The sequence below is a fragment of the Leptonychotes weddellii genome, chromosome 9, assembly GCF_054177405.1.
Source record: "Leptonychotes weddellii isolate Sample4059 chromosome 9, ASM5417740v2, whole genome shotgun sequence".
In the NCBI taxonomy this organism is placed as follows: Eukaryota; Metazoa; Chordata; class Mammalia; order Carnivora; family Phocidae; genus Leptonychotes; species Leptonychotes weddellii.
In genome coordinates, this window is record NC_138377.1 from 47,141,687 (window position 1) to 47,163,679 (window position 21,993).

The 21,993-nt window shown below is 37.0% G+C and overlaps 2 pseudogenes; one reads left to right on the forward strand and one right to left on the reverse strand.

Moving 5' to 3' along the window:
* Window positions 1-10,871: 10,871 nt before the first annotated feature.
* Window positions 10,872-11,240, reverse strand: LOC102729982 (non-histone chromosomal protein HMG-14 pseudogene; annotated as a pseudogene).
* Window positions 11,190-21,993, forward strand: part of LOC115939848 (vasculin-like) — an 81,888-nt pseudogene continuing 71,084 nt past the window's right edge.

Genomic DNA, 21,993 nt, shown 5'->3' on the forward strand with positions numbered 1-21,993 from the left:
AAGGGCTGATTATCTTGAGTTTTTACAAGCAGCAGAGCTCAAAGACTGGAGTTTTAGAAGTCCACACTAAGGCTGGTGTGAGCTTGGGAGGCACTGCAGTGTTCCTGTGGAGAAGGATCCCCTTCTGAGGATCCCCTGAGATGCACTGGGAGAGACATTTCCCCCTTCTTGGAGTGCATCTGGGAGAGGTGGCACTGCCCCTCAGGGGACAAAAGAGCTGGTGGGTACCATTGTGCCCCCCTGCCCCTTAAACATAGGGGCAGAGACACCTGCCAAGGGTGGCTAACCTGGACTCAGGCTTTTTGCTGCACTTTACTCTAAACTCCAACTTTCTGCGCATTGGTGCAACTGCCCTTCTGGAACACCAGCCCCAGTGTGGCAGGGCCCTCCTTGAGGACCAGGGTGGGTCCATGCCATGCCAGGTCCCTAAAGTTTGGAGTTTTGAAAATTAGACAGCATGCCTGAGATAAAACACACTTGTACTGCACTACCAGGTGGGAAGATGGTCCAGACACAGGGTGAAGGCAGGGATCTGAGGGACACCTGGGACAAATGAGGGGAGATTTTTCACTCTTCTCTGAGAGCTTCCTGGATAGTGGTGGGTGCAGACTCCCCTCTCCGGGGATGAGGGAGAGGGCAGGTGCCATTTTTCTGTCCCACCCATCAGCAGAGACTGACTTCAGTGAGTAGCACAGTGACAACAGTGGACACCTGAGCCACTTATACCAAGCCCCTTCCTCTGCAGGTGCTTCTTTACTAGGGCAAGTGTGTTTGAGAACCAGAGCAGGGGGCCATCCCCAGAAGACCAGCACAAACCCCTGGTATGCACCAAATCTACTGACCATAGTGTGCTTCAAATCTTCAGCTCTAGTGGAAATAGAATCAGGCCTCTTTTAAAAGCAGACAAGAGCACACCTAGTTAAAACTTGCCACACTCCAGACAAGGTCCAAACACTCCTCACTGCAGGCAAGGAGAAACTCTGCAGAGGACTGACCTGAGGGAAAGAGCAGCCAAAACACAGTAGCAGAGTGCACACAGCATACACCAGAAACACTTCCTGAAGCACAAGGCCCTGAAGAGTATATAACCTCTTCTTAATAAAGCCATTACTCTCAGGAGCAGGAAACATAACAGGCTTTCCTAACACATAGAAGACAGAGACCTAGAAAAATGACAAGATGGAGGAATTCATCCCAAAAGAAAGAACAAGGAAAGGTCATGGCCAGGGATCTAATCAAAACAGATATAAATAATACGCTTGATCCAGAATTTAAAACAACAATCATAAGGATACTAGCTGGACTTGAGGAAAGCATAGAAGACACCAGGGAGCACCTTATCACTAGGATAGAAGACCTAAAAACTAGTTAGGCCAAAAGAAAAAATACTATAACCAAGATGTGAAACCAGCTGGATGTAATGACCACAAGAATGGAATAAGCAGAAGAACAAATAAGTGATATAGAAGATAAAATTATAGAAATTAATGAAGCTGAACAAAAGAGAGACAGAAAAATATTGGATCATAAATGTAGACTTAGGGAACTCAGTGACTACATAAAGCATAATGACATTTGTATCATAGGAGTCCCAGAAGAAGAAGAGAGAGGGAAAGGGGCAAAAGGTTTATTTGAGGAAATTATAGCTGAAAACTTCCTTAATCTGAGGAAGGAAACAGATGTCCAAATCTAGGAGGCACAGAGAACTCCCATCAAATTCAACAAAACAGGCCAACACCAATACATATCATAGTAAAATCTGAAAAATACAGAGATAAGGAAAAAATCCTAAAAGCACCAAAGGAAAAGAAATCCCTAACTTACAAGCAAATACAAATAAGGTTAACAGCAGAAGTCTCAGAAGAGAGTGGCATGATATATTCAATGTGCTGAATGGGAAAGATCTGCAACCAAGAATACGCTATCCAACAAAGCTGTCATTCAGAATAGAAGGAGAGAAAATTTCCCAAACAAACAAAAATTAAAGGAATTTGTGACCACTAAACCAGCCCTGCAAGGAATATTAAAGGGGACTCTTTGAGTGGGAAAAAAGAGCAAAAGCAACAAAGACTAGAAAGGAACAGAGATAATCTCCAGAAACAATGACTTAACAGGCACTAAATTCATATCTATCAATAATCACTCTGAATGTAAATGGACGAAATGCTCCAATCAAAAGACATAAAGTATCAAAATGGATTTAAAAAAACAACAAAAACACCCTTCTATATGCTGCCTACAAGAGACTCATTTTAGACCTAAAGACACCTGCAAATTGAAAGTAAGGGGATGGAGAACCATTTATCATGCTAATGGGCATCAGAAGAAAGCCGGAATAGCCATATTTATATAAGACAAACTAGATTTTGAACCAAAGACTGTAACAAGAGATGAAGCGCATTATATCACAACAAAGGGTTCTATCCAACAAGTGGATCTAATAATTGTAAATATTCCTGCCCCCAACTTGGGAGCACCCAAATATATAAAACAATTAATAACAAACATATAGAAACTCATTGATAATAATACAATAATAGTAGGGGATTTTAACATTTACAGCAATGGACAGATCATCTAAGCAGAAGATCAACAAGGAGACAATGGCTTTGAATGACACTGGACCAGATAGACTGCACAGATATATTCAGAACATTTCATCCTAATGCAGCTGAATACACATTCTTTATAAGTGTGCATAGGACATTCACCAGAATAGATCACATACTAGGTCACAAATCATGCCTCAACAAGTACAAAAAGACTGAGATTATACCACACATATGTTCTAACCACATTATGAAACTTGAAATCAACCACAAGAAAGAATTTGGAAAGACCAGAAATACATGGAGGTTAAAGAACATCCTACTAAAGAATGAATGGGTTAACCAGAAAATTAAAGAAGAAATTTAAAAAATACATGGAAGCAAATGAAAATGAAAACATGACAATCCAAAACCTTTGGGACACAGCAAAGGTGGTCCTAAGAGGGAAGTATTTTGTAATATAGGCCTACCTCAAGAGGTAAGAAAAATCTCAAATATACAACCTAACCTTACACCTAAAGGAGCTAGAAGAAGAATAGCAAATAAAGCCTAATGCCAAGAGAAGAAGGGAAATAATGAGATTAGAGCAGGAATAAATGATATAGAAACAAACAAAAAACAGTAGAACAGATCAATGAAACTAGGAGCAGGTTCTTCAAAAGAATTAATAAAACTGATAACCCCCTAGCTAGACTTATCAAAAAGAAAAGATAAAGGACCCAAATAAATGAAATCACAAATGAGAGAGGAGAGATCACAACCAACACCACAAAAATACAATTACAAGAGAATATTATGAAAAATTATATGCCAACAAATTGAGCAATCTGGAGGAAGTGGATAAATTCCTAGAAACATATAAACTACCAAAACTGAAACAGGAAGAAATAGAAAATTTGAACAGACTCTTAACCAGCAAGGAAATTGAATCAGTAACCAAAAATCTCCCAACAAACAAAAGTCCAAGGCCAGATGGCTTCCCAGGGGAATTCTACCAAACATTTAAAGGAAAGTTAATACCTATTCTTCTCAAACTGTTCCAAAAAATAGAAATGGAAGGAAAACTTCCAAACTCATTCTATGAGGCCAGCATTACCTTGATTCCAAAACCAAAGACCCCAGTAAAAAGGAGAAATATGGGCGAATATTCCTGATGAATATGGATGCAAAAATTCTTAACAAAATACTAGCAAATCAAATCCAATAGTACATTAAAAGAATCATTCACCACAATCAAGTGGGATTTATTCCTGGGCTGCAAAACTGACTCAATATTCTCAAATTAGTCAACATGATATATTGCACTGATAAAAGAAAGGATAAGAACCATATGATCCTTTCAATACAGGCAGGAAAAGTATTTGACAAAATACAGCATCCATTCTTGATAAAAACCCTCAACAAAGTAGGGATAGAGGGAACATACCTCAACATCATAAAGGCCATGTATGAAAGACCCACAGTCAATATAATCTTCAATGGGGAAAACTGAGAGCTTTTCCTCTACAGTCAGAAACAAGACAGGGATGTCCACTCTCACCATTGTTATTTAACATAGTACTGGAAGTCCTAGCCTGAGCAATCAGAAAACAAAAAGAAATAAAAGGCATCCAAATTGTCAAGGAAGAATTTAAACTTTCACTATTCCCAGATGACATGATATTCTCTGTAGAAAACCTGAAAGACTCCACCAAAAAATTGCTAGAAGAGGTACATGAATTCAATAAAGTTGCAGGATACAAAATCAACAAACAGAAATCTGTTGCATTTCTGTACACCAATAATGAAACAGCAGAAAAAGATATCAAGGAATTGATCCCATTTATAATTGCACCAAACCCTGTAAGATACCTAGGAATAAACCAACCAAAGTAGTAAAATATCTGTACTCTGAAAACTATAGAACACTTATGAAAGAAATTGAAGAGGACACAAAGAAATGGGAAAAAGTCCATGCTCATGTACTGAAAGAACAAATATTGTTAAAATGTCTATACTACCCAACACAATCTACATACACATTTAATGTAATCCCTATCAAAATACCAACAACATTTTTCACAGACCTAGAGCAAACAATCCTACAATTTGTATGGAACCACAGAAGACCTGGAATAGCCAAAGCAATATTGAAAAAGAAAAGCAAACCTGGAGACATCACAATTGTAGACCTTAAGCTCTATTACAAAGCTGTCATCATCAAGATAGTATGGCACTGGCACAGAAACAGACCCATAGATCAAAGGAACAGAATAGAGAAACCAGAAATGGACCCTCAACTCTATGGTCAACTAATCTTCGACAAAGCAGGAAAGAATGTCCAATGGAAAAAAGACAGTCTCTTCAACAAATGGTGTTGGGAAAATTGGACAGCCACATGCAAAAGAATGAAACTGGACCATTTCCTTAAACCATACACAAAAAATAGACTCAAAATGGTTGAAAGACCTAAATGTGAGACAGGAATCCATCAAAATCTTAAAGGAGAACACAGGCACACAGGCAGGAACTTCTTTGACCTTGGCCACAGGAACTTCTTGCTAGACACGTTTCCAAAGGCAAGGGAAACAAAGGCAAAATGAACTATTGGGACTTCATCAAGATAAAAAGCTTTTGCTCAGCAAAGGAAACAGTTGACAAAACCAAAAGACAACGGACAGAATGGGAGAAGATACTTTCAAATGACATATTAGATAAAGGGCTAGTATCCAAAATCTATAAAAAAAACTTATCAAATTCAGCACCCAAAGAATAATCCAATCAATAAATGGGCAGAAGACATGAACAGACATTTCTGCAAAGAAGACATCCAAATGGCCAAGAGACACATGAAAAAGTGCTCAATATCACTCAGCATCAGGGAAATACAAACCGAAACCACAATGAGATACCACCTCACACCTGTCAGAAGGCTAAAATTAACAGTATAGGAAACAACAAATATTGGGGAGTATGCGGAGAAAGGGGAAAAGAGAGGGAGGCACACCATAAGAGACTTTTAACTATAGAGAAGAAACTGAGGGTTGCTGGAAGGAAGGTGGGTAGGGAGATGGGCTAAATGAGTGATGGGTATTAAGGAGGGCACTTGATGTGATGAGCACTGAGTACTGTATGTAACTGATGAATCACTAAGTTCTAGTCCTCAAACTATTATTATACTATTTTTTAACTAGCATTTAAATAAAACCTTGAAACATTAAAAAAATATATGAATAAATAAAAATAGATGGTCCATCAATATGAAAAACAGGTTATTCAGTGTAGTGACAATACTTGGTATACAGATAGATTTGCAAATCCTCAGGAATAACTCCACCACCACAATCCAGAGGCTTGATGCTAACTAATTGGGAAAAATAGAAATAGATAAAAAGTTCCTAAGAGAAAGTATCTTAATTTAAATACAGAAAGAAGGATATCCTCTGACAGAGAGAGACTATTAAGAAAAAAGAAGCTGTTGTAATACAACCCCTACAATTACTGCACTGTTCTTTTAAATAGCTTTAGTTTGTTTCAATATGTTATTTGCATTTTGTTTCAGAAAGATTTAAGAGCAAATTGTTTCCATTTTCATTCATAACCTGTGGTGACACAAAGTGAACTGGGTTCTATAAATTACCATGAAAAGTAGTGAGCCAACAATTTGGCAGAACAAAACCCTGAGGATATGACAAGCAAAAGAGGAATGTGGTGTTTGCAACTGCAGGTTAAAACTGAGGAAGAAAAACATTTGAATTGCAAATACCATATTAAAAGTGGATACTACTCGCTTTATGCAATAGTTTTGCAGGCCTGAGGTAAGAAATAAAAAATTGGTAGCTCTATTTAGTACCACTGAATACTTGGACTACTTTTGTTTCCTCAAGTCCACTAGAGTATCTAGTTCTCTACTAGAAGTATACATTAAGGTCATTTACCCTTGATTGCTTCCAGCTAGTAAATATTTTTAGGGAGTTTTAAAGCTTTATTTTGGTCACAGTCATGATCAGATAGCTTAATAAAGCCACTTAGTGTAGGACCATGACTAGTTTTGCTGTGTCTACAGACATTTTGTCACAGAATCAAAGTTAACTTTTTTTTTTTTAATTCTCTTTGCCACAGAAGAACCCAGACATGCTCTATTTGCAAACTGACTGCATGAAACGAAAAGCACAGTAATTCTGAAGCTGTTGGCTTGGGTAAAATGAGAATGCAATTAAAAAGAAAAAGGTTACTAAAAGAACATGCTGGGAATTGAAAATAAAAATCTGAAATGATGTCCCCAGCCTGCCCATAAGGTCTTTCTCACACTGTAGAAAACTATCTCAAATGCTCTACTTGTCCCAGAGTCCATGTTCTTGACCTGCTGTTGCCTATTCTTGTGTTTTCTGTTTTTAATAATTTCTGCAAATAATCCAAATGATTTATATTCAGAATATTTGCTGTATTGCCCTGTTGCTATTATTTGTTCATTAGTATATTTGGGGAAAAAATGATTTATAGAGCTCTATCACATCCTTCTTTTAATTCTAACCTCCTTTCCCAACACCACACTGTTTTCACCAAGCACATTACCAATATCTTCAGGAAAATTCCAGCCCATATTTTAAGCTAAATTGATTCTTGAGAATACAAATACTTGAAAAGAAGGAAAATCTGTTTTACTTTGTTTGTCCATACACCAATAGTATACAAAACTCAGATTCTTTTTAAATACGTTTCATAGGGATAACTGATTTAGAACAGAAGGGGACCTTGGGGATCATCTAGTGAAACACTCTCACTTTGCACATAAAGAAGCTGTGGCCCATATGATTTACTGAGGGTGACCCATTTAGTGGCGGAGCTAGTGCCAGATAGTTCCCAGGTCCATAAACCAAAAGCCCTGGTGATGTTAAATATGTGTGCTGGAGTCAAAATCCTCCCAGTTGATAAGGAGTAACTTCATTCTTCCATTTTCTATTTCCATGATGACTGCCTTGTTTTAGGTTTTAATCTCTATTTTGTATGACTTCAAATTCTCATTTTTCTAAGTTAATTATCTAATACTCCAATACTACACTAATCTTCCTAAGAATCTTTTATCTATTTTGACAAAGCCAGACCTCCTTTTCTCTAGGTCTCTTCAGAAAATAATTGCAACCAAAATTCACATCCAATCTGAAGTCTGATATCCGAGAATATTTTTCCCTAGGATAATTGGGATGAGATAAAGTCAGCTTCAATGATTGAGCAGAGGAAGACAGAAGAGGACAGGTTCCACACTGAAGAAAGAAAATTTGATTTCTGACACAGTTAGTCATGACAATCCAACTTTCAGAATTAAGAGAGACCTGGACATTAGCTATTCCAACATTTCCCACAGAGTGCACCTTGGAACTCAGAGGCACAAGATAGTAGTGTTAATGATTTTGTGCCCAGGTAGGCTTAGGAAACCACACAGTTATACCAAGTTAAATGGATTTCTTTCCTGTAAAATTCTCAGAACTTTTTATGCTAACAGGCCTAGTGACATACCAAGACAGGGAAATTATAGGTAATATTCCCAAATTTATTTGAACAAGAAACTCTTTTACAAAGGATCCCACAGAATTATGGTTTTGAGGGATATCATTGGGGAATATGCTGATTTAGACCAATTTGATAAATTGTATCTTACTTAGTGCCAGAGTCAGAGCAAGAACCAAATCTCTTTATTTTCAACCTAGTGTTCACTGACAGGAACATTTCTGTCTGTCTTAGCCTTTTCTGGTTGCAAGCAACTTCTTTAAGCTACATCAAATAAGAAAAAAAATGGTGAAGGGGCAGAGACAAGCAGGGAGCCTCATCCCAGGTGACATGATTACAGGACTCAAGAAGGGCTGCTCTTAGAAGAAGGCTGGAGATTGCCATCTCTAGCACAAAACTCAAATTGAAAGGTTTAATTCTCGGGGCACCTGGGTGGCTCAGTTGGTTAAGCGTCTGCCTTTGGCTCAGGTCACAATCCCAGGGTCCTTGGATCGAGCCCCACATTGGGCTCCCGGCTCAGCGGACAGCCTGCTTCTCCTTCTCCCTCTGTTGCTCCCCGTGCTTGTGTGCTCGCTTGCTCTCTCTCTCTGTCAAATAAATAAATAAAATCTTTGGGCGCCTGGGTGGCTCAGATGGTTAAGCGTCTGCCTTCAGCTCAGGTCATGATCCCAGGGTCCTGGGATCGAGTCCCGCATCGGGCTCTCTGCTCCTTGGGAGCCTGCTTCTCCCTCTGCCTCTCTCTCTCTCTGTCTCTCATGAATAAATAAAAAATAATAATAATAAAAATAAATAAATAAATAAGTAAATAAAATCTTTAAAAAAAAAGAAAGGTTTAATTCTCTGTTGAATAATGATAAGCACTGAAGAATTCATTGCATGTATAAAGAAAAAGCATTAAAACTATTTAAATTAAACTTTAAACAAAAATCACATGCAGAAACTCTCGTGACATAAATTAAGGGAACCTTTTAAAAATATTTAAAATTTTGTAGCTAAATTCCCACTATCCAAAAATGCAATATTTTTTAAAAAATGGAATATCTTAAGCAATAATAATAGTAACTTCAATTGATTGAAAAAATAATCAAAGAAGTATGCTTAATATGTGTGTGTATGTGAGAAGATGAGGAAAAGCTTCCCTTTAGAGAAGTTTTCCAACTAATAAGTTAAAAAGGAATGATGGAATTATAATGTCACCCTAATGAAATAATGGATCTAGGCAATGATCAAGTCCTCTAAATCATAAAAAGAAAGACACACAATATTCTTTGGCCTCCTGATGGATCCTCCTATGAAGTATTCTTGTTCTAAAATTGAACATGAATTTCATCAATCCTCTATTTCCAAATACCTTTTAAGGTAAATACAGGAGACAAAGGAACATGTTAGATAATGCCAGTGTGGTGCAATCAGCAAAATTAATAATGCAGGAAAGTCTACAGGGCCAATGCCCTGGTTTCTTCAACAAATATTTCATGGACAAAAAAGAGGGACAGGGAAATTACAGATTTAAAGACATAGTAACTAATTTCAAATGTATGTCCTTTATTTGGATGCCGACTTAATATTATTTTTAATTGTGATAATGTTATTTTTTTAAGCGGTTACCTTTTCGAGATCCATATAGGCACCATTTTCAGGCACATAATTTAAAATAATCCAGTGGTGGGGGGGTTTAAAAACGAAAATGATAATTGTTGATACTGGGTGATGGCTACACAAAGTGCTCATTATGCCATTCTCTCTACTTTTGCATATTTTTCAAATTATTCTTAATAAAAAGCTTTTATAATATTTGTTGCTACATCACAGTACAGTTTTTTTATAATTGAGGTTTTTTTGGTTGTTCGAGGATCAATACAGACATTTCAATTTGTACACAATTCTTTTTTTTTTTTTTTTAAGATTTTATTTATTTGCGAGAGAGACAATGAGAGACAGAGAGCATGAGAGGGAGGAGGGTCAGAGGGAGAAGCAGACTCCCTGCTGAGCAGGGAGCCCGATGTGGGACTCGATCCCGGGACTCCAGGATCATGACCTTAGCCGAAGGCAGTCCCTCAACCAACTGAGCCACCCAGGTGCCCCTGTACACAATTCTTAATGTACGTACCGAAAATCTAAAAAATCACATAGCTGTGATTCTTTTCTAAAAGTTTTTCCATGACCTTCCAGCCTAAAATTTGGAGGCAAATTTTCCTTAACAGTATATCAAGTACCAATATCTTCAACTGTTGATGCACTGTTACATTTTTAGTCCCATTAATTCACAATTTAATATAGTATACACACAAATTTTCAGTCTTGCACAGCACATTAACTAAGTTACTAGTAAAACTAGTAACTGGACTACCACGACTAAGACATTTCAGAGCACACAAAATTCTGACAGGGAGAGCCAAGATAAAGGAGTGGTTTTCTTTAGGAAACAATTCTACCAAAAACAACACGGGAATAGAAATAATTTAAAATGTCCAAGACATAGTAAATGCACGACTGACTCCAAATTGCCATTTAGTATGCTTAGTATTATAGGACATAAAAACTACCTCATCTATAGGATGTTGAGATGACACCCAAGACAATCAGAGCCTCTCATATTCAATATCCCACTATTTTCTGGGTGTACCAAAAATGAAACAACCAGCAAATGATTTCCCCTCTTAAAAAAAAAAAAAAAGCATTTACATTTAAAAAGTGGGATGAGGAGGAATTTCCTCCTTAAAAATGTTTCTAGAGCTACTAAAAAACTTGCATTTACAAAATAGTTAATAGAAATGTTCCTCTGGATTGTACAAGAGGGGGACAGGGAACACTGGTAAGACATGGTATATGATATTAATTAGACTTGGCTTCTTTCTCTTCTGCTTTATCAGAGACTGGACTGTCCTCATTTTTAGTTTCTCCATTTTCTGCAGGTAAGTCTTTGTTTCTTGGGTAGCCGCTTTATCCTGTTTTCCCATTGCTCCTCTTTTCCCCTTTGTTTGCACTTGTCTGAAGATTGATCCTTTCCTGCCACCTTTTTTGGCTTCGTTTCCACTTTTGCAGGAGCCAATTTGGCTGACAACGTTGCTGATCTCCTCTTGGAGCCCTCCTTTGCCATCCCCTTAGCGGAACTGACCCTCCTCTTGGGCATCATGGCCGCGGGGCGGGCGCATGCCGGTGCCTGCCGGCCGCCGTGATACACGGTCCACAGAGAACATTTGCGAAGCTGGGCCGCCCAGAGCTGATGCTCTTTCTGCTCCCACGGCCGCCCCCTCAGCTGCTGCGACCACCCGCCCACAGTACAGTTTTTTATACCACATCAGGCTTTCAGCCAAAAGAAGATAACCAATGCCTAATTATAAGATGATCAAAGTTTTCCATATAAATATACATATACATATATTTATAAAATTAGTCATTTACTCTTCAAATATTCTTTCCCTACCTACAGGAATTTTCAATCTGTTTTCCACTGAAAATATCATATAGTAATGATAACTACCATTTATTGAATACCATTTATTCAGAAATTAGTATAAAAGAAAATACACAAAATTGATTTATCCCAGTTTATCTAACAGTTTCCATTTTATGTTTGATGTCATTTTGAATCTTTGTGACAAAATTTAAAAGCATACATCACAAAAGTTAGAAGGGAAATACTACTCTTTAACTCTTTTCCAGGTTAACCCCATTTCATACTAACCTTTCTGCTGCCTTCACTGTGCATGTGTGTACAAAATCTGTAGCGTGATATCATGGATTCACTCTGTATTTCACCAGCTATTTCATAAATGTATTTATTCCCCAATCTATTATATTGTAAATAATCCAAGGATAAGGTCTTTATAAATTACTTGGAAAATCCCTAGGTCTGAATAAATCCTATTGGGTAGTTGAAAGAGAAAAATTATTGTATATGTTTAAAATACACATTTTTCTTCCAACATGAACACTATTTTTTTTTCATTAAATGTAAAATGTTGGTCTTGTTGAGAAGATATGTGAAACCCAAGCTCTGCCACTTACATTGGTTGTTAGACAAATCATTTAATAACATGGAAGTAGCCTAAACACTTAGGAAGTATAATATAAATCATAAAATAGATAAATGACATTCCCTACAGGGAAGGCTTTAGACCAGAGACCAGAAAGCTTTCCCTATAAGGGGCCAGCTAGTAAATATTTTAGGCTTTGCAGACCATACATAACAATCTCTGTTGCAACCATTGAACTCTACCGATATAGCCCAGGAGCAACCACAGACAGTGTAAACAAATGACACTGGCTGTGTTCCAACAAAACTCTAGTTATGATACTGAAATTTGGGGTTTATATTATTTTCATGTATTGTGAAATATTATTCTACTTTAAAAAAAATACTATTCTACTTTTGATGTTTTCTCAACCACTTAAAAATGTAAAAACCATTCTTAGACTGCAAGCCCTACAGAGACAGTGGGCCAGATTTGACAGGCTATTGTTTGCCAACCCCTGCTTTATACAGACCCTTTCCAGAGTCTGATCAATAACTAGAATTGATTTTCTTGTTAATTTTATTCTATTTCTTAAAGCACTACAAAAACAGGCATCTTTATTTATACATTTACTACTTAGTTGAAGCATGATACATAATTGCAACATCAGAAACAAATGATTTTAATATGAAGATTCTTCAGTGCATTTTTGTTTGAAATTTTTGTTTTGCGTATTTTAAACATTCAGGTAAAAAGAATCCTGGCAACTTTAAAAGTCTCTGGAAGGATCCAAGTTATAAAACAGCTGGAAGAATTAAAGGCTATTAAAAAGGTAATCTTATGTGACCTTGAACAATTACTATTTATACCAATGTGGGTGACAACAGCCAGGGGAGAGTGAGTTTAACTTAGGGACTCTAAATGCAAAGGAGGGCTTAGTTAGAGACTATGAAAGAGAGAAGTTATCAGTCTACTGTGTAAGTGGAGTAAGGGTGGTGGACATATGTTTGTATTGAGTTCTGAGGTAGAGGATGAAGAAAGAGAGGTCAGCAACATTTTGTGCAATAACTACAACAGTGCAGAGAAAAATCAGAGTGCAACATATGTAGTTCTCCCTGATAAGTAGTATACTGGGGAGAAGGGGTGGTTTGAGAAGATGACCTTGGAGATAATGAGTGCTCAAAATGCAATTTAATGCCTTCTCTGTGAAAACTTGCATGCAAATAATTTGAAGACCTAGTAAATACATCTCTTCCAAATGCCTGAATCCTTAAGTACCTGAGTCAAGAATGAAGATGTATATAAACACTAGATGATTTCAATTCTAAGATTCAAAGTGACAATATTTTATTAATCAATGCCTAAATACTAAAGTATCTATTATTTAAAAATTGCCTATCAGGTGCATGGCAGCATCTCAGATGACACAACCAGTGTACAAAATTCTCATATTTCTAATGAAGGTTGAAGAAATAAGCAACCATCCTAGGATCCACACAAAAGAAAAGAGGTCAGGCAGAAATGTGAACCCAGCTTTGGCTCCAAAATGTAAGCTCTTTCCATTGTTTAGCAAATAGTGGAAGACTTACTTTGGGATCCCAGAGCTGCCCTTCTATTCTCCTTAATGGACAAAATGGTAATGCACTCTAAACAAGCCGGCAACTCTGCAGCAACACACAGACTAAAGGAGTGGTAGGCTCACTAATTGTGCCCTAGCTAATTGTAGACACCATTCTCAACCCCCAGAATTTGTAGCAGATAATCAAGGAAGATCACACAGATGACAGTTAAAAGTCCACTTAAAAATTGGGCTTTTGACCATGATATATGTCACCACTTTCGATCTCTAAACCATTTCCTTAAAGCGCTAATTAAAACAGTAGAGGGGTAGATAATCCAAATCTACATTTGAGATCTATGTTTTTGATTGATAGTTAGAGATTTAATTGCAAAGATTAATTTTCCTTAGTAAAAAATGTTCAGATTCTAATTCACAAAGGAAAAACTTGAACTGGAGCCTCGACTTCCAAAGACATGACAAAGAAAACTTTTTCTGCAGGAAAGCTACAAACAATTCTCCAAGCACCTTTCAAACTCTTCATTTAATTAACAGGGATGATTTCTTCCCCATAAAGACATAGAAACACTGCCATTTCCTCTGTCTGGGTTTCTCTATACAACTAGATACCCTGCGGCTTCAGCTCAGGACTATGAAAGTAGGCCAGTGTTAATAACCTCTAAGGCCTGCCGGGTTGATTAGCAGGAGAAATGCAGTTACAAGAACATCTCTGAAGGGCCAAGCCATGTGAGAGGAACCATCCATGTTCAGAAAATGCAGAATCAGAAAGTCTGAACATTTCCTGTTGTAAGGGGCTCTAATATCACAGACAAATTTTTCTGTCACAAAATGTGAAAAACAGCCATGGAAGCTTCACTGAATGTGAAGAAAATTGGATGTTTGTTCATCTACACTATTTCTTTCTCAATATTTATATCTCCCTTTCTTTAATTAATCCCATTCCTGCGTCTTCTTACTAGTTCTCTTGCAAGAGTATCGTAATTTCTTTTTTTAAGAATTTCCCATTCCTGGCTTCCACAGATCCTGAATTTTACTGCCTCTTTGTGAGACCACTTGTTTGTGCATTTTTAATTTTTCTGAATCTTCTGTCCTGACTTCCTTGACTACAGTCATGGGAATTGGGGATTAAACAGACATAGTAAAAATATGCCCCTTGGGATACAAAATTACCAGACAGAACCTATCACCTCCTCCCCCAATGCCACCTTCCCAGCAAAGTGTTTTCTGTCTCCACAATCTTCCTGAAACTATCCCAAGTACTTTGAGGCCAGAACAAAGTATGGCACAGGAGGATTAGAACACATCACAACAAAAGCATTTAGGCAGGCTAATTTTTCTGGGAGTATTTTGACAGCTAGTTAACAGGATCTGGAACTCCCAGCACTCTTACACAGAGCCTGACCAGGTAGTCGGGCCACATCACAGCGGACTGAACATGGGCTTTTTCCCTCTGTTAGTCCTTCTCTCTGGCCAAATCCACTGCACTATGCTTTATTCAAAAGTTATCACTCTGAGTGTATGGGCTAAGTCAAATCATTCTTATTTCCTCAATATTAAGTTCTTTGGTTATTTGAGAACACACACACACACATACACACACACAGACCAAAAGAATGTCAGAAAGAACTGTTAATGAAATGGTGTTTGTTGGATCATGTGGGCTTTGTCTAACTTGAACATGAATGGAACACTAATTCAGCAAGTTTTTAAAAAATCTAGTTTTAAATGAATCATTGAACACTACATCAAAAACTAATGATGTATTTATTATATGTTGGCTAATTGAACATAATAAAAAAATAAAATTTAAAAAAATCTAGTTTTATATTTAATATCTTCTGGAACTCTAATGAAATTCTGGGAAGTATGGAAGCCTTAAACATGAGACTTTAAAAGAACAGAAATATTCTACTTTTTGATAAAACATCAAGTATCCAAAACTGAATAACCTACATCTAACATACGATAAGCATAGGGAAGGGCAACTCTAAAATACTTTCAGAGAAAGTTTCATGCTGGTTCATCCTGTCTCTCCTTTTTTGGTGTAATTGCTTTTAAACATATGGGGAGACCCATTTCATCACCACCACCTTCTTGTACTGAGTATAAGATTTGGGGCAGTAGAAACATGAACATGCATTAAAATCTGTGCTCCCATTGGATTCTTTTTTTTGTCCTCAGTTATTATTACCATCATCATTATTAGCATTATTCATAGAAATTTTTTTGTAAAACATAGTTGCTTTATGCTATATATTGAATTGGAACCCTACTTTTATCCTTTTAGTACATTTTAAAAGTTTTTTTTTAATTTGAGCATAGTTGACACACAATGTTACATTAGTTTCCAGTGTACAACATAGTGGTTCCACAAGTTTATACATTATGCTATGCTCACCACAAGTGTACCATCTGTCACCATACAACACTATTAAAATATCATTGACTGTATTCCTCCTGCCATGCCTTTTATTCCTGTGACACTCATTCCAAGCCTGTATTTCCCACTCTCCTTCACCCATTTTCCCCATTGGATTCTAATGCACTTTAAATCTCTTTGGTCCAGTTTTATGTGGTTGAACTTTTTTGTTGTTATTCTAATGTTGTCAAAACTAAATTTTTTATTGACCAATTTGTGTGGTAGGTTTAGATGTTAAGTCATGTAAAATCCTCAGTTATTAAAAAGAGGTAAATATAGCTCTTTAGAGGTAGACTCCAGTTTCAGTTTTGGTGCTGGACTTCCAAAATTCATATCAAAACTGGAATAGGCCACATAATATTAAACTGAATGACACAACCATATCAACTTTGATTGGACAAACTACAGCACTGTTGAGATTTCCATATCCTTGACCTCCACACAGAATTTCTAACATATACTTTGGTTTTAATCGTAAGGCTGTCCATGATTTTAAAATATCCTTTTTCTTTTTAAAAGTCAGTTAAAATTCCAGGTACATTATATCTTATATTACTTTTAAAATTCCCATTAAGTTGCAAAAGTCATGCAAATTGAACATTAATTCATTCTATAAAACGATAAAGATCTTTTCTCTTTTTAAAAAAGTCCTTTCCATAGTGAAAACAATTGTATACTTCTGTTTCTATTTTTGTTGCCTCTGTCAAGGTTTTACTATGAATTTTTAAAGAGTAATTTAAATCACAAATATGGCCCATGTATTCAGACATAAAGTGATAAACAAAGCAAAACAATACAAAAACAATGAGCCATTGCGACACTTTGATTTGATCAATATGGGTTAATACATGATCAAAAACTACTACTGAATAGGCTATTTTCCAAGAAATTGCAAAAATTGTGAGCCTTTTTCATTTTCAGAGATTTGATAAGAAAAAACTGATTTTTCCAAGAATCATCATTTCCATTCACCTAAATATATCTTCTACACACAAAAAGGGAAAAAAGCAGGTTAACCCGCTGTTGCCCATCAGGTTTTGCTGCAAAAGTGAAAAGGATTTTAACTGAAAAATGTCATGTTCCTGTGTTCTAAAGAATTAGGTTTTTTTTACCATGAAAGCAAATGGGGGAGAAGGACCTAATTCTATATCCTCTTACACAATATTGCGTATCCCATCTCACTCAGAATAAAACCCAAAATCTTTTCCATGGCCTACAAGGTCTTATGTGATCTGCCTTCATTCCACCTCAGTATCCAACCTTGTTTCTAACCACTCCCCCTTGCTCCCTCTTCTCTGCCAAACATTCTCTATGTTATTCCTTCTATACCAAAGCACATTCCTACCTCAGGGCCTTTGCACTTACCCTATGCCTGAAATGCTCTTCCCCCAGACAACCACTTGATTCAGTCCATCTGTTCATGGACCTCTCTGTTCAACATTACTTCAGAGAAGTCAGTCATCCTCCCTAAAATCTCCCATCTTTTTACCTCATCACTCTCTATTCTCTACCGTTGCACACAGTAAGTGGTCAAATATTTGAAATGTCTGAATGAGTACTGCAATAAAACACTGGTGGCACAGATTAAGGAACTCTTTCCAAACATCTTTATGGCAAACCTTAGTCTGAGTCTGGAAGGACAAGTAGAAACCCAGTAGGTACAAAATAGCATGCACTTGTGCAAAATGGCCAATGGGTCAGGCAACTAAGGTACAGAATATAAGGGGATGAGCAGTTGGTGTTGATGGTCTCGTCACAAAGGAACTTAGTCATTGGGAAGCAACTGGGAGTTTTTAAACCCTGGAGAAAAGCTGATATGGAACAAGATCAGGTCTTTTGGAAAGACCTCAGAGATGAAGTATGGAGGGCAGATTTGGGGCACATAAGAATAGAGTATGGACAACAATTTAGTAGGCTAGCCTAATAGTCTAGTGAGACATGATGGGAGTGTGAATTCAGACTGTATAATGTAGGATGCTAATAAGAGGAAGGCTTTTACTCGTTAAAAAAAATCAGCAGTGATTACTATTCTATATAAATAACACTTGTAGTCAAATAGCATTTTAGAATAATTTTCTTTAATTTGTTGAGCAGGTGCAATGTGGAGGAAAAAAGAGAAATAAATACAGAAAAAATATCTAGGGACGCCTGGGTGGCTCAGTCAGTTGGGCGGCTGCTTTCGGCTCAGGTCATGATCCCAGTGCCCTGGGATCAAGTCCCGCATTGGGCTCCTTGCTCAGCAGGGAGCCTGTTTCTCCCTCTGCCTGCAGCTCCCCCTGCTTGTACTCTCACTCACTCTCTCTTGCCCATGCTCTCTCTCTCTAACAAATAAATTTTAAAAATCTTTAAAGAAAAGAAAAGAAAAAATACCTAGTTCATTGGAAAATTTACTACATCCCTAAGAGACAGCAGATGAATTGTGATGGTCTTACCAGGTGTTGCTGCACCTTGAAATTGCAACCACTGAAATACACACCACAATGTTTCTAGAGCTTTTGGATTCCCATGAGACAAATGCATTTGAAAAGGCTTGCGGGTTATACACGGAAAATAATTGTAAGCAGTATATAGGGAATCTGATGAGTAGGAAAGGCTGTTCACAGCAAGATTAATACACAGTATTAAACTTAAATCAATAAAATTCTCTCTGGACTCAAGCACTATCTGGTTTTCACTCAGGTAGTAAAACTGAATGATGAAACAAACCATTCCATCACTTTGCCAGATGGTGATACAGAATTACAGCCCAAAGATGGAATTTTTAAAATATTAGAAACTTTTCTCATGCTCAAAATAGCTTCAGATCAAATAGGATTGTACCCAAATACACTATTTTGTATAGAGAAAAGCAAAAGGATTTTTGTTGCCTTATCTTCTATTATATCAAAACTATTCTGTTAATGGATTTAAATTATAGTCAGAACACACTGACCACATTTGCAGGTATCACTGTATTGCTTCCCGACTTCAAACCCACTTTGTTTTCCCTGTGCAGACTAGATTTCTATTTTGCAAGTTGGCTCACTATTAGATACAGCCATTCCAGAGTCCTGGAGGGACACTGCCAACCTCCAAGTGGAAGAAGGACCTTACAGGGGTCCCAGTCCCAGCAGCTAGTGGTTTTCCTGGCAGTTCAGGAGTAGGTGCCTGTCAGCAAAGACCACCATAAGAATGGCAGCTCTCAGCTTTCAAAGCAAGTTCCTTCATCACCATAGTGGTGAACAGCACAGTCCAGTGGCAACCACACCCTCTCCTTAAAGCTCTGAATCTCAGACCTGCAGGACGTTCCCCGCAGTTCCTCCCTTGTTGATTTTCCCCTCAGCTCTCAGGATAGTAGCCACTCTCTAGAGATGTTACCTCTATAGATTTTGGTGTTCTATTTTATCTCTATTAATAGTTACCCATCTTGTAAATCATAAAAAAATTCTTTATATCAAATTTCCCCTGCTCAAATGACTGGTGTGGTTTCTGGCTCCTGACTAGACCCTGTCTAAAGTACTATATGTTTGGCAATATGCCACATGGGTATTTATCATCCCCCTCAATATTACCGGAAGCTGGGAAGGTAAAACACAAATTCAGGCAAAAGATACCTGAGAAATTTGAATATGAATTCTCATTAATCCAGTAATCCACTTACAGGAAATTATCCTAGAAAAATAATTGCATAAGTTTATGTCCAAAAAGTAGTACATAAGAATGTTTTCATCAAAGTTGAAAAGAACATAAACTTCTAGAGGGGAGAGGGGTGGGGGGATGGTTTAGCCTGGTGATGGGTATTAAAGAGGGCACATACTGAATGGAGCACTGGGTGTTATACGCAAGCAATGAATCATAGAACACTACACCAAAAAAAAAAAAGAAAGAAAGAAAGAAAAGAACAGAAACAGAGTAAAACTAGTTAAAATTAAAAAGATTTATTGAAGGATACCTAAATGTCACAAAAGCCAAGCACTATAAATGAGTATAGCTGGATAGGATTCATGCAAATTAGAGTTACTAACTGGAGAGTTACCAGAACCAGGGCAATGAGTTTCTCCATTTGTTTCATAAAAGACACATGATCCACCCCTACAACCTGTGTTCCATACCCCCTTATTCTGCCCTCCTTTTCCTTATTTCCATGTGACTCTAATATGCTATATTGTTCACTTAAAATGTCAATTGCTTATTGTCTCTCATCTCTAGAATGTACGTTACGTGAAAACAGAGATCATTGTTTCATTCACTGATGTATCCCAAGCAACTATAACAGTGAGTGGCACACAGTAGGTGCTCTGTATGTCTGCTGTATTTTTTTTCCTCATTCAATATACTTGTTATTTCTTTGTAAACTTCAAGTTGCACATGGTCAAATATGGATAATATACTACAGTCCCCAACTTAAATTATCAGTGACTAGCACAGTTTATTACTTCACAATTCCTAATTGTTAAGCAAGAAATCTGAATGCTACTACTCATCTCATCACTTTGGGTTAAGCTGCCTGATAAAACCCTTAATTAATACCCCAGTTGTGAGGGGAGGGGTTGATGTAATGTCTTGTTTCCATGCCTATTCAGAAATTTCTAAAGATATATGGTTGGGGCAGGAAATGTCCTGCATCTCTAATACAAAAGCAATTATTTCTTATAGCATTATTTTTAGTGACTATTCAGTAGCATTATTTTTGATGGAAAAATAGAAACTAAATGTCCACTAACTTGTATCCATACATTAAAAGTAATGAGGTAGTCTATATTTATTCACATGAAAATAAATGCATCATATATATCATAAAATAGAACAAAGAGTAAGATTTCAAGTCTATATATTATGCATAGAAAATTCTGAAAGGTTATTGACCAAAATGTGACAGTGGATAGTTTTGAGTGGTGAGTTATAAGTTGATTTTATTTTTTTTTAATTTTCTTAAAGATTTATTTATTTGAGAGAGTGAGAGAGCACGCATGCGCACAAGTAGGGGGAGGGGCAAAGGGAAAGAATCTTTACGCAGACTCTGGACTCCATCTCACAACCCATGAGATCACAACTGGAGCCAAAACCAAGAGTTGGATGCTTAACCAGTTGAGCCATCCAGACATCCCTCTTTTAATTTTTAAATAGTTTTCACAATAAACATATGTTTCTTTTATTGCAACACTTATATTACATAAAGTTGCTTACATTCTGTAGGAGGAACAGAAGATGAAAGAATTAAATCTATTAAAAAAAGACTCAGTTATTGAAAAGGCCATCCCTAGCTAGATAATAGTGACTAGTAACATAAAGATTAAGTAGGGTTAATCACATAAAATGTGAGCTTCAACAATGATACAAATTGCAATGAGTTGAAATCTATCAACTGTATTCAAATTCATGAATTCATAATAATATTTTAAACACTGGTCACCTTCTGATAATGATAGAGAAAAACACTCATTACCTTAAAAACTAGCAAATAAAGGGAGGGAAAGGAACATTTATCTAGCTTTTCCTATATGAACTGTACCATTAGGTATTCAAATGGGAGAGGAAAGGAAGTGTTTCTTTATAAAAAATATTCTAATAAGTGAAAAAAAGAAATGGTAGAATTATAAAACAACACTTACAAATGCCAATGAATGATTTATATAGGCATTCAACATCAATGATTGCTAAAATTACAAAAAGAGAGAAAACTAGGCTTGTACTTCTTATAATCATACCAAATACTATGCACAGATTTGTCAAAAGAATCAAGCCTAAGTCAGTCATGGGGAAACCAGTGCAGAGGGCAGTCCAACCTGGGCCAACTACCTGGTTTCTTAAAACCAGATATGAGGGCACCTGGGTGGCTCAGTTGGTTAAGCGACTGCCTTCGGCTCAGGTCATGATCCTGGAGTCCCGGGATCGAGTCCCGCATCGGGCTCCCTGCTCGGCAGGGAGCCTGCTTCTCCCTCTGACCCTCCCCCCTCTCATGTGCTCTCTGTCTCTCTCATTCTCTCTGTCTCAAATAAATAAATAAAATCTTTAAAAAAA